Source organism: Dama dama, chromosome X, assembly GCF_033118175.1.
Source record: "Dama dama isolate Ldn47 chromosome X, ASM3311817v1, whole genome shotgun sequence".
In the NCBI taxonomy this organism is placed as follows: Eukaryota; Metazoa; Chordata; class Mammalia; order Artiodactyla; family Cervidae; genus Dama; species Dama dama.
The window spans coordinates 37,084,008-37,095,600 of NC_083714.1; the positions used below are offsets into that span (position 1 = coordinate 37,084,008).

At 38.0% G+C, this 11,593-nt stretch overlaps 1 protein-coding gene across 1 annotated transcript in view; it reads right to left on the bottom strand.

Moving 5' to 3' along the window:
• PLAC1 (placenta enriched 1) overlaps positions 1-8,149 on the bottom strand; it is a 198,620-nt gene extending 190,471 nt beyond the window's left edge. Inside the window, exon 1 of the mRNA XM_061137279.1 lies at positions 8,066-8,149. The gene's annotated coding sequence lies outside the window, so the exon portion shown is untranslated. The remainder of the gene's footprint in view (positions 1-8,065) is intronic.
• Between the last annotated feature and the right edge of the window lie 3,444 nt (positions 8,150-11,593).

Consider the following 11,593-nt stretch of genomic DNA (forward strand, 5'->3'; position numbering starts at 1 on the left):
TTCCATGCCTGCATTGCTTTCTTGGTCCTTGGCAATCTGGCTTCTGTACTTTGTAGCTTCTTTATAGCTAAGAAGCCACCAAAGACGTTTGGGGTATCCTCCACCATTTCCCCCCCAGTCATTACCATCTAAAACTTCTCCTCTCTAAAGAGGACTGTTTCTCCCATCTCTTGTCCCTAGTACATCCCACTGCCTAAGAAGTGTTGCTTAGGTGAGACAATGAGCTTCCCTCCTTGATCATTCACTCCCAGATTCTTCTTATGTCTCCCTCATGTCCTGAAAGCCCAGTCCTCTGCTTTTCTTCTGCCAGCTCCTCTCTGGTGAATTCATCTTCCCTTATTTGCCTTTCACTATCTTCTCTATGGGCTTCCCTGGTCTCTCAGACAGTAAAGAATCTGCCTGCCATGCGGGAGACCTGGGTTTGATCACTGGGTTGTAAAGATCCCCTGGAGGAGGGTATGGTAACACACTCCAGTATTCTTGCCTGGGGAATCCTCACAGACAGAGGAGCCTGGCGGGCTACGGTCCATGGGGAAGCAAAGTGTCGGACACGAAGAGATGAGCGACTAAGCACATCTTCTCTATGAAAATGGGTCTCAATCTCATGGCTTAAGATGGATAATTCCTTACCTACCTGACTGGCATTACTGGGAGAGAGGCAAGAATAAGTGTTTGTATTAACAATGAAGGCAGAAAAACTATCTCCTCATCCCAGTTAATTCCCATGTCCCTCGCAACACTGGGCAAGTGCAGAATCAGGGACTGAAGAGAGCAGAAACAAAGGCTGCAAAAGGAAGACATGGAAACACTCTGGTCAAAAGAACTCTGTCTATATAACAATTCTGCGATATTCTTTTCTTATAACCAGTGTCAAAACCTCAGGATGATATAGAAGTTCTTTTTCCTTTTGATTCCTTCCTCTCTCTTCTCTTTTTTCTTTTGGAGCAAAGAGTAGGTTAGTAACCTCCACCTTGCCTTTTCATAGCAAACTCCACAACAGTTGCAGATCAAAATGGAAAACCAGTCATTTGCAACAAGGCATGAGCCTGCAGTAAGCCCACAGCAAATTATAGCCTGGTGTTTTGTGAAGGAAGTTGACAGGACAACACATCCTTCCCTGCTCAAAATGAATGCATAAAATACACTCTGGCCTTTAACAGCATCTGATGTCTATAACTAACATGAAGAGAATGTCAGAATGTTTCTTCTCCCTCTGGCTTTTTTTCCTTTCAGCAGACACATTGCTCTGTTGATAAGAAAGTGAAGAAAGTGAATAGATAGGAATGTATAACTTATACAATCAAAGAAAAATTAAAGTAATGCAGACATCATAGTGCAAAGTGCTTGATTTAGTTACACTTAATTTAAAGACCACCAGGTCCTGACCAATGCTCTTCCTGCCCTTCCCCAGCTTTACTGAGGTACAAGTGACAAATAAAATTGCAATGTATTTAAAGTGTACAACATAATGATTTGGTACATGTAGGCACAGTGAGATGATTACACAATCAAGTTAATGAACAATAAACACATCCATCACCTCACATAATTCCTTTTTTTTCCTGGCAAGAATGCTTACAATCTCCTCTTTGGCAAATTTTAAGTACACAACACAGTATTATTAACTATAGTCACCAGGCTGTACATTAGATCCTCAGAACTTACTCATCTTTTAACTGGAAGTATGTACCCTTTGACCAACACCTCCCCATTTCCCCCAACCTCTCACAAACACCATTCTACTCTCTCTATCAGTTTGACTTCTTTTTTTAGATCCCACACATAAGTGATGCCATACGGTATTTCTCTTTCTTTGTCTCCTGACCAATGCTCTTGACATGTAAACTCAGCATGCAAAATCCACAAGTGAAGTTAAAATACTCGAAAGCAGGAGAAATTTACACTGGGTAGTCCCAAAACTCAGTGGTCTTTGACAGCTACAAGGTCAAGGCAGTTTTTCAAAGTGATTATACAAAATTTGCATATAACAGAAAAAAAGAATTTTTAAGAGGGCATTCAGTTATATTTGAGGTAATCAAAGTAGCAAAAATAATCTCCAAAGTCAGCATTTACTAGGCAAGTTGGGTTAAAATGATATAAAAAGCAAATCGTTTGGGCCAGTACATCTGCCTTTCTTGCACTTGAAGAAAATTTGAAGATGAAGAAACTGTCTTAAAAAAAAAGAAAAGCCTCCTTTCCCACCGCCTTCTGCCAAACAGATTCTGTTGCTAGGTAAACAGAAGCTACCAACAATTTATGTACCAATATATATAGCAAATTATAGCTGAGAGGAAGCCTGCTAGCTTATGAAACAGATGGTAATTTGTTGTGACTCAAGAAAGAACAGGGTTTTGCCATGATGAACCCCTGCTAGTCTCTGACAATTTCCCAGCCTAATAAACACTCTGACTTTGTATGTTATAAAGTTGGATGAGAGTGGGATAATGTAAAAAAAGAAAGGAACAATCGGAAGGAATGGCAGAGACGATGCTCTTTGAGAGTAGAAATTATGGGTTTTAAACTTTGTGTGTAAATATGTGATAACAGTAGAAAGTAAACCAACACAGCTTGTAATATATCCCCTAGACTTGCCATCTGGGTTGAAGTCAAATTGAACAAGCCCAAGAACACCAACTCCACTTCTCTAGCACTATGACAAATTTCAGAAAGACTGGTCAAGCAATCAGAAGCAGGAGCAAGAGGGTGTAATCTTCTGTGAACCTCTGTAACTAGAGAATATATCCATGCTTATTAAAATTGTGTCAAAAGAAATGTTGGCAAGTTAAGGCCCTTGCAGCTCACATCTCTCATCCAAACTAAATTAGTGTTTGTTTAATAAGCAACTGGTTCACAACTGGACTTCAACTGTCTCCCCACATCCTGGAACAAACTGTTGAACCAGACTCAGATCCACACTGACATCTGCAGGTAATCAAAACAGGACTTCTAAGAACTGATTTCAAGATGCAGATTCTTAAACTATTCACCACAGCAGTGTGAGAACCCATGAAGCCTAAATACCCTGGAACATGATTTCTTTAAAAAATACTCTCAATGTTTAAGTGCTTTCATAGACTAAAATATATTATATATAGAGTGTTAACTCAATTATCTCGAAAAACCCCACAAACATATAGTTATTTCCACCTGGTGTAATTATGGTGATTTTCATTTTCACTTGAAATTTTGTCTTCTGTTTCCCATTACTTTTCAGGTATTCTCCAGTGAGTGTATAGTCCTTTTACAATAAGCTATTGAAAGGCAGCTACCTCACTTTTAACCTCAAACCCCTAGTTGTCCCAGTTCAATTTGTATTCATATTCATCAAAGCCTTAAAAAAAAGCCCTGCAAAATGTTTTTCTGTTCTAAACTGCTGCTAATCAGCATGCTTATTTACATAGGCTATCAAAACTCTTAAAGATGCACGAAGATAAGGAGAAAGCAGATTTGTAGATTTTTCTATAGTGTCTTTCAACTGAGCAAAATTTCAAAGTAATATTTATTGCATCAATTTATAATTACTGTATTAGAGAAAACAAGATCTATTTTTAAGACTGTCTGGCGGGGGGGGGGAGCTGTTTTTCTGGGCTTGTAAAATCAAGTGACTCATTAAAGTTCTGAGATAAAAAATCAACATTTGAAGAACATCTTATTCTACAAGTTGAAAATTAACTGTAATGGAAAAATATACCCAGAATTTCTAGTGGTAGAAAAAAAAAGACAACTGCTTAAGGGCTTGTTAACAAATTCGATCAATAGGCACTCAGAAACATGCAGACCTTTAACTTTCAAGTGTGTTATATTTCAAACATTTATTGATATATTCATTTTTTGGTGCCTGGAATGTATTTTCTTGAGGAATCAAAGTTATGATGGTTACAGTCCCAAATCAATTCACAAGAGTAAAGTTAAAATACTGTAGTTCTGCAACAAAATTGTTAGTAGTCTTAGTCATAAGATCACAAAAATGTTGGAATGATTTCATTGATAAATTATTTTTCAATTTCCTTATTGTGGTACATGAGAGAATACTTATAGCAAGATACGAAAGCCAGACTTTTTCTAGCACTTTAGATGTTAACATTTAAGTTTCCTTTAAAACTTGCCACATTTAAGTTTTTTTTATTTTATGCTATTGGCCATACTTAAAGTTTTACTTTAGTTGACAAATAGACACAAGAGGGAAATTAAGGAGAAAAATTTGGAAAGGAATTTTGATATGGAAACAAAAGAGGGGAGAGGGAACTAAAGAAAACATAGAGGTTGCCTCCATTTTATTCATTCATTTATTCCTTCATTCGTTTGACTATTAAGTGGCAGGCCCCATTGGTAAATATAAGGACCCAGTAGTTCATTCATTCATTCATTCATTCATTCATTCACCTGCCTCCCCAAATGACCCAGATAGTCAAGTAGACTACATATTTCTTAAAAAAGCATATTTGCATCTCTGAGCTGGTAAAGAATCTGCCTGCAATGCAGGAGACCTGGGTTTGATCCCTGGGTTGGGAAGATCCCCTGGAGAAGGGAAAGGCTACCCACTCCTGTATCCTGGCCTGGAGAATTCCATGGACTGTATAGGCCATGGGGTCACAAAGAGTCCTGACTGAGTGACTTTCACTTTCACTTTACTGTGTATGAAGTTGAGTATCTTTTCCTATATTTAAGGGTCATTTGTTTATTTTCTTCTATGAACTGTGTCTTCATATTTTTGCCCATTTTCCTCTTGTGATTTTTAGCCTTTCCATCCCTATGGAATTTAAGACTTCTTTATATATATATATATATATATTTGGGAGATTAGCCCTTTAGATAAGTATTTCTCCCAGTTTTGTTGTGTTTCTTTTGACCATGGTTTTTTCCCCCATGCAACAGGTTTCCATTTTTTGTAGTTGAAATTATCCATCTTTTTCATTGTATCTGGATTTGGAGGCATACTTAGGAAGACTTTCTCCACATCCAGGAGAAACTCATAAAGGAATTCATCCATGTTTTCTTACAGTACTTACATGGTTTCATCTCTTACATTTAGGTCTATTTGGAGTTTATTCCAGTGTACAATGTAAGGCTTTACTATATGTTAACATTTCATATATACTTGGGTCTATTTCTGGAGTTTTTGCTTCGTTCCAATGATCTGTCTGTTTATGCAACAGTATAATAAAATAAAGGTAATGGGTTATAACACATTGATATGCAAAAAAGGGGGCAGATTTCTTTACAGAAGAATGCTAGCTAACAAATATGGAAGGAATGACAGAATTAGTAAAATATTTTGCAGCCACCATCTTAAAAACTGACCCAGGTAGGTATCACTAATGAATGCTGAAACTATTGGGTGAAAGTTGTTGGGGAACAGGACATGTACATGGTCACATCTACTTTTTAAATACTAAGTTAGCATTAATTACAAAGGGGGAAATGTACTTTTACAGTGGACAAATCTGGAGAACACTACCTTGACTGAGTGATCAAATTTGGCATCACCAATGGGACAACTGACATCATGTACCTCCTGATGTGATGCAATGAGAATCACCTATGTAGTATTCCTGCCAAAAAGGTTTAACTAATCTAATGTTTAACTGAACCTAATGATGAGGAGACAATCTGACAAATCCAAATTACAGGACCTTATACAAGACAACTGGCCCAGGCTCTCTGAAATGAATATTTCATAAAAGATGAAAAAAAGTGGGGGAGCTGTTCTATTCTAAAGAAAACTAAAGAAACATGACAACTAAATGAATTTGCATGAACTTTGACTCTGAATTTTGAATCCTTGATTGAAAAAATTTGATAAAATAATATTATTTAATTCACAGTCCATATTCAAACTTCCCAAGTGGTCTCAATAATTTCTTTTTGATAAGCTGAGCCTGGTCTTGAACAGCAGAACCACCCAGGTTACCCATAGACTCATGAGAATAAATGAACTATTTTAAGTCACTAAGGTTTCAGGGGGAAGGAGGGGGAGATTACACAGTAATAGCTCATACAAATATGCTATTATATGTGTAAATTTTTGGAAAAAGTAATATATTGATTAATTTGTTTGCATATATGCAAACTTTCCCTATAGGGATACACAAGAAAATAAAAACACAGTTGCTATGGGGAAGAGGAGCTATGGTGGCTGGGGGATGAAGACAAGAGAGAGACTTTTCATTGTCCACCCTTTTGTACCTGTAGAATTTTTAAACATATTATCTTTTAACGTATTATCTTTTCAAAAGGAACATAATAAACAAAATGCACATACCCTTTGACTCAATAATTTATCACTTCTAAGACTCTCTCCTGCAGAAATACTTACAGAAACAAAAATAATATTATTTGTGTATACCAATAAATTATAAAGAACTTAAATGACCATCAGTTAAAGGTTAATTAAATAAATTATGGAATGTTCTTACATGGGAATACTACACAATTGCTAAAAATGAACCCATAAATCATCATCCTGGTCAACATAGAAAATTAAAGAAATTCTGAAGCACTCTCTAATGTCTGTATCTAGCCATTCACCCCCTTATAAGTTACTACAAACTGAATAAACCCATATAGCCATCACCTAGATCACACAGAACATTCCAGAACACTTGAGGTGCCCTGAATGCCCACTTCTAGCCACTTGCCCTCTATGAATGATCACAAATAAAACCATGTAACCATCACCCAGGTCACACAGAACATGCCAGAACATTCCACAGACCATCCAGTTGTAATAATTCATCAAGCTGAACACTTTTTTCTATGTATGTTATACTTCAATAAAAAGTTATAAAATATGCACATGTCTGTTATAAGCATGTTCACACACACACACACACACACACACACACACACACACACACATATATAAAGAGGTAATTAGGCATACAAATCAAACTATAAGTGAAAAGACTGGGGGGGCCATTTATTTACTTTGCATACTTCTATAAGATTTAAACTGTTTATAATGAACTTTTCCCCTCATAATTTATAATTTTTAAATGAATGAAGAAAAAAACTTCTTAAAAAAAGAAAATAATTTAAAACACTACTATGAAATGTTAATTTTGTCTTAGAGGAGGAAATATACATTAGGATTATAAATCGTAGAATCTTGACCCACTACTTACAACAGCCACAGTTCCCCACTCCTCTCAATCCAACCCCATAGGTTCCAGAGAAAGATAAATGCCTGAAGAATAGATTCAAACAAATAAACCCTTTACTAGTTCCGTCTTTCACCTCAAACTTCAGTGTAGTCACCAAAAGGATTACACCAAACTTCCTTTTGCCCAAAGCAAGTAGACCTCAGTGACCCAGTCTAGAAGCTTCTTTCTCTGAGGGCAACATTCTGATTTTAGCTTTGGAGCACTCACCTCTACTTCAGTCAGAAGAGATCATTAAGGAAAAAAACTGAAGGAAAATCACATCTAGGCCAGGCAAGAAACCATTTAGCGTGACCAATTGGTCCCAGTTTGCCCAGGATTTTCCTTGCCTTAGCACTGAAAGTCCCCAGAAAAGCACTCAGTTCCAAGCAAACCAGGACCTAGGAAATCAGGCCTCAAGCACTCTTTAGGTTTCTTCTCCCAGGACCCCAGTTAAGTTCCCCTTAGAGTGGAGAGAGAAGTGAGAGGGAAATAGACAGGCAAGAAGAGACCAAGGTGAGAGGGAGGTATCTTCTCAGAAGCTACAGAAGTGCCCGACTTCTCTTACCACACTTCATAGAAGAGTGAGCAGAATAAGAATCCCAGAAGAGGCTCCAAAGAGGGACCCCAAAGAGCATCTCCCACAGATTCATTAGAGTTTAACCTCTTCATACCAACAATTCCATACATCACTGTGACCCAATCCATTCCTGGATCTAAGTTCTGATTTATGATTTTACTTTGATGTTTCTTTAAGTGAACTCACTTTTTCTTTGTTATATTTATCTTTAAAATACATGTCTTTAAAAATATTATTTGCTAAGTTTATGTTAACTGAAATCTTCACATTGCTTTCATAAATGGAAAGTTGGTATCACATGCCACAAACAGAAGGTCTATATTAGGTACATATGAATAATTATTACCTAAGCGGAGTACTCCTTGATGAAGATTCCTCATTCAAGTTTTCCTTGGGAATGCCTGGAAGACAAGAAGCTTGATGCTCCTCCTAGAGGTGAGAGTGTGTGGTTAACACTACCTTAGGAGTTTCTTCTGGCTCTTTCTATAGGTTAATCCTTCCCCTTACCCCCACTCCTATGACTTTCTTTCATCTCCCTCTACAGGTTGAAGTGATTTTCTTACAGCTCCCTCTGTGGGTTAGAGGTGGGGGGGGTGGTTATCATGCAACAAAATTTTATTGAGTGACTATTATGTTTGAGATACAGCACTGAGTATACAAGGGAGCAAATGGGAACAATTTTGTATTGCAATTGAGCACGAATGGGGAAAGAAAAGGAAGAGGAAGTTAGAAGATTTGGGCACAGACTATATCGTTCATCTCCATTTTCTAAACCCCCGTATATTCAAGCCACTGCAATCCCAGTTTTGTCCCGTTCACCTCATGAAAAGTACACTCATTTAAAAAAAAAAGAAAGAAAGAAAAGCACACTCATGAAAATCGCTAGGGGACCTCCTAATTATCGGATCCACTGGTAAGTTTTCCATCCTCATCTTCAGTGACCCTGGAGACGACTCCCTCCTTAGCTTTGCTGAGAGCATTAGCTAGTTTCTCCAGTGTTTCTTCCTACCCCTCTTGCCACCCCAGCTTTCCTTCAACCTGCCCCTTAAATGTTGATGCTTGTCAGGATTTTGTCCTTAACCACCCTCTTCTCCATAATTCTCCCTTCTTATGTCTACACTAGGGCTTTCCTGATGGCTCATATGGTAAAGAATCTGCCTGCAATGCTGGAGACCCAGATTTGATCCTTGGGTCGGGAAGATCCCCCAGAGAAACGAATGTCTACCCAGTCCAGTACTCTTGCCTGGAGAATTCCATGGACAGAGGAGCTTTGCAGGCTATAGTCCATGGGTTCGCAAAGAGTCAGACATGACTGTGTGACTAACACTTTCACTTTCATAGCTTTCCCTTACATAAGCTAAAGACTCCCAAATCCTAAAAGATAAGAGGTGCCTCTGTTTTTCTCTCCACCCCCATTTCTCATGTTTAGCAAATGACCCACATGACTGTGAGTGTGCCTTGGTCTCTTCTTGCCTATTTCCCTCTCACTTCTCCCTCCACCTTGAGTTTGTTCTTCAATTCAGCTCAGTGTTACCTCTCCTGGGAAGCAACCAAGAAGCCCAGACCAGGTTATGCTCCCAACACACTTTGTGCTTCCTTTGTACTCCCCAACACACTTGAATCAGTACATTTAGTGGTCAGTGTACTTTTTTTGTTGCTGTTAGGTTTTCTTCTTCTTTTTTTTTCTTTAAACTTTTTATTTTATATTGGGCTATAGCCAATTAACAATGTTGTGGTAGTTTCAAGTGAACAGCGAAGGGATTCAGATTCAGCCACACATATACACATATCCATCCATTCTCCCCCAAACTCCCCACCCATCCAGACTGTGTACATTAGTGTACTTCTGTTTAATTCCACTAGCCTGGTCATCTTAAATACTGACTTCATCTGCATTTACAGTTCTCACTACAGGGTTCAATAAATACTTATTAAATTGATGAATATAAAAAAATCCATGAGCTGTGAACAGGTAAACACAGAGCAAGGGGAACTTGGGAACAATGCTTGGTGTGGTTGTGAGAAAGGGATATTTAAAACTTGAGTATTTAGAATTCTCTTCCCTTTCTCCTATAGAGGCAGCCAGGGCTGGCAGGGCTGAGGGGGCATTAAGGTGGCAGGGTCAGAAATTGGTTATGTACAAAGAAATGAGCAAATAAATTGAGGTTAAGAGGAAACAGGCTTGTCACTATTTGAGAACAGTTACAAATATGGACAGGATGGACACTGGAATGAACCCAGTAGTGCTGAACTGGAATCCGAGATGCCAGTTTGAACTCATAACCTTTAATAGATGATCGAATATACATACTTGTGTATATATAAATACACATGTATTATTTTCTCTGTATTGCATGAGTGAGTTCTCAGTGCTCTCAGACCCCATGGACTTTAGCCTGCTGGGCTCCTCTGTCCATGGGGTTCTCAAGGGAAAAATACTGGAGTGGGTTGCTATTTCCTCCTCCAGGGGATCTTCCTGTCCCAGGGATTGAACCTGTGTCTCCTGCATCGGCAGAAATATTCTTTACCACTAGCACCACCTGGGATTCCCTCTGTATTAAGAGGACCTTTATTTATTTATATTATTTTTTGGCCATGTTGCACAGCTTGCAGATTTCAGTTCCCCCATCAGGAATTGAACCCAGGCCATGGCAGTGAAATCATGGAATCCTAACCACTAAGCCACAAAGATCAAATAAATGGTGGAGAAGGGAAAGTTCTCCTTTACACTAGAAATGCCAACTAAGTGTAGAAGGGATAATGGAATTAGAGAGTCACCATTGGGTAGTGATCATAACGCTAGCATGCAAGAAAGATCAATGGATACAGAAACTAGTGGGGGAAAGTCTGATGAGAAAATTGGATATGTATATAGTCTCAAAGTACCTCCACACAAAATATTTTACAAGTTTCAAAGGGAAAATGCTAACTGTACAGTGGAGAAATACAGCAGACATCTCCTTCACCGAAGGATTGACGGTCACCAGTGACAGGACAAAGCGACACCGTGGGCCTCCTGCAATGATCTACTGAGAACACACCCCCACTTCTGTGGTTATTTCTGCCCAAAATGCATAAACCTGAATTTAATAATGAGGGAATATCAAACATAAATAGAAGGACATTTTTCAAAATAACTGGCCAGTACTTCTCAAAACTATGAGGATCACAAAAGACAAGGAAAGACTGGGGGACTTACAGATTGAGAGAGACTAAAGACACATAATGACTAAGTGTAACACATAACCCTTGGTTGAATCCTAGGCCAGAAGAAAACTTTTTTCCTTGCTAAAAGAGCCTTATTGGGCCCAAAGGCAAAATATGAACAGGGTCTATACACTAAGTGGGATAGTTTTATATCAAGGTTAATGTCATGATTTTGGAAGTGCAATGTGATTACATAGAATGTCCTCGTCTTCAGGAAATTTACACTGAAGCACTTAAGAGTAATGGGGTATCATGTCTATAACATTCTCAAATGGTTCAGAAAAAAATGTGTGACACACACACATACATAAAATAAAGTGTGAGGAATAAAACTAATGTGGTTAAATATCAACAACCAAGGAATCTGGATGAAAAATATATGGGAGTTCTTTGGGATACTCTTGCAGCTTTTCTCTAAGTGTGAAATAAAATACTTGATATATTAATATTTTTTAAATACTGAAAAGAAAATTGAGTGTTTAAAACCCAAGTCATGCATGAAAGGCTTTTATTTTTTCGCCTGTCTCCCCACTCCCATCTTGTTCCAAAAACAATGCAGAGTCTTATGAATATGTAAAAAAAACATAAGATAAAATAAATCCAAAACAAGTAAGAAATATGTGTGGCCTTGGCAAGAACCTTCTAAATTGTCAAATTCTACAAAATG